Source organism: Nannobrachium achirus (assembly GCF_963921795.1).
Source record: "Nannobrachium achirus genome assembly, chromosome: 7".
Lineage (NCBI taxonomy): Eukaryota > Metazoa > Chordata > Actinopteri > Myctophiformes > Myctophidae > Nannobrachium > Nannobrachium achirus.
Window position 1 is genome coordinate 29,385,147 of NC_137816.1, and position 2,723 is coordinate 29,387,869.

Here is a 2,723-nt window from a genome sequence, read left to right on the forward strand (position 1 = left end):
AAATGAGAAATGGTAGCATACTCTAATAGGCCCATTTTCATCACATAGCCTATTATCATGACGAAAATCTAAAAGCCATACTAGCGGCACGTAGTGGTCATGCTGCTCCCAATACCAAGTATTTAATGGCAATCCGCCTATTTGAGATATTTGGTGTGCAAATGGAAACGGGGTAAAAGAAAATCAATAGGGTTCCTTCTGCAACCTATTAGATTGTTAGATAACTTGTAGAACATTGACATTTAGAGGGTGGCGATAAGAGAAAGTCCTGGGATCACTAAAAACAGCAGGGGTCATCCTCTGGGGAGCGTGAAGCCGGTGCATTGCAACTCCCATGACAAATTCCAGTCGTTTTTGAAATATCTTGTTTGGGAGTGTACATTGGACAGACCAACTGACCAGCCGCTGTTGCCATCCTTAAAGTCCTGCTATTAAGCCCATATCTGTTCCTTTTCCTTGGCAGTATTCCAAGTCAGATTATTAAGCCCAATTTATACTTCATCGTACGACGGTGGTGAATGTTAAAAAGCAGATCAAAAATTAATTTATTAATTAATACAATGTATTTATTGTTATTTTTGGCGTGTGACATCGTACAATGTGACGTTGTACAACAGAGCAAAGAATTAAGCGTCATGATACGCTGATCTAATTCACCAGTGCATACAATATCTATTGTATGCATACAATATCTATTGTATGCACTGCACTGTAAAACCAAACATGCTGGATAATTCTGCTTAGGCAAAAATATGGAGTACACTTAACTTAATTTTCATCAGCATGTTATTCCTAATCACTTAAACTAAGTTACTAGTACTTTTGGTCCACAAAACGGACTAATTTGATTGTTTTGAGTTGTGTTTATTAGAAAAAATAAGTTCCTGATGTTAAAACCCATTTAAACTAAGTTACTAGTACTTTGGAGTCGAAAGACTTGAGTTAACTTAGAAAAACTACGTTCAGTGCTTTTTTTCATCATTCACACATGTGCAGATCAGTCCAGGGGCGGTCCTTGTTGTCAGTTGAAATTTGAAAGCAGCCCCTTTTGAATGAGGAAGAAAAGCATTCAAACCAAGACCTACTCTGTTTTCTGTCAGCTTTTGGACTATGTTTATGCTCTGTTCACTGATTTGGTGAGTACACATTTTATCCTTGATCAAATTGTTTTGATGTGTTGTAATTCAGCTAGTTTTGTGTGGTTGCTTTCTTTGATACAGTTTGCTATATTTCTTAAAAACAGTGGCTGCTAAATTCAGCCTGGTTTACATGGCTTTCTCCACATTTGAAGATGGGCAAATTTCAGCAAAGTACCACTGCTCAAAGAAATGAAGGGAACAAAATGTTCCCTTCATTCTTTGAGCTTTCTTTGAGCAGTACTACAGTTAACTATACTCAAATAAATTTAAATAAATTAAGGGAACATTTTGTTCCCTTCATTTCTTTGAGCAGTATTTCTAGTGTAGAGGGAAATATAATAGAGGAGCTGTCAGAGTAAAGACTTAAAGTGCTTAATGTCTAGATATTGTTTGAGATAAAAGCTATGTGATATCTGTTTTTCATGGTTGGCTCAACTTGTGTCTCTCTTTCTTAGGTCTCCCAGGCCAGCTCAGACTCAGTTGACCCTTCTGCTCTGTCCATCTCCCAGAGCAGTTACAGGTATTCTCACCTACACCTTTTGAGATGTTCCTTTTAGTCAGGGTGTTAACTGTACTTGTACTGTACTACATTTCAAGTGTATTGACTATACTTGTACTGTTCTACATTTTTGTCTAATAAAATAATCAGTCAATAAATCAATACACAATGTTTACACATTGAACAATTCATTTAGAGTAAAAGCTGCATTTAAAACCGCCCCCCGAAGTCAAAACCGACCAATTGAATTCCCACTTATTTCAAATTCCTCCTTTGCTTCCTTTGCTTTCAATGTTTCACATAGGTCTATGTAAAACCCAAACATGGACATAATTTCACAAAATTCTCCTTTCTCTTAGGACATCAACATGGACCGACGGTTATTGCTGAGAGTTGCAGCCTCAACAGGGACCACCGCATCGCACATTGAAGGGACACCACAAATGCCAAGAAGAGGACAATGGCCAGAGTCCTTTGACGTGTATACACCCAAGTTCTCAGTGGATGTTAATCAGAAACTTCTGGGAGATCGTGCCTTTATGAGAGCTGGAACACAGAGCTGAGGACCTACTAACTGTTTGCAGTTAGTGTGCTGACTATTGACGATGCTCTTCAAAAGGGTCCAAACTGCACCTAGAGCCCACTTTCCACTGCCATCGAACTGGAGGGGATATAGCCATCGTGGATATTAGAGACTTGCCTCAGGATTTTCTCTTTTATTTGGCCTTGTACACATGTACTGCAATTGGATTACACAAAATGCATGGGAAATGGACATGCATTCATAAGGTAATGCTGGGATTGGGGAATAAAGCCCTCACACTGAAACTTATGAGCTCTAAAAAAAAAAAAAAAAAGATCTATACAAACATGTAAAGTACCTCAACTGTTTTGAGACGGGATGTGATTTTATTTATTAAAACAATTGCGGCTGAACAATTAGGTTAGCTTTATATTACTACATTTTAAGTTGGGTATTTATAAAAAAAAAGTTGAAAGCTAAATGGTAATCTCTTGCTAATGTGTTGTTCAACACAGCTCTGTCTATATAATATGTTGGTTTAACCTTGTAATGCTGCTTTGTA

General features: G+C 37.7%; 1 long non-coding RNA gene across 1 annotated transcript; it reads left to right on the forward strand.

Annotated features, from left to right (window-relative positions):
• Window positions 1-1,008: 1,008 nt before the first annotated feature.
• On the forward strand, window positions 1,009-2,132 carry LOC308288165. The gene is made up of 3 exons (XR_013962176.1): window positions 1,009-1,136; window positions 1,595-1,659; window positions 1,998-2,132. It is a non-coding gene; the product is annotated as an uncharacterized lncRNA (long non-coding RNA).
• Window positions 2,133-2,723: the final 591 nt, after the last annotated feature.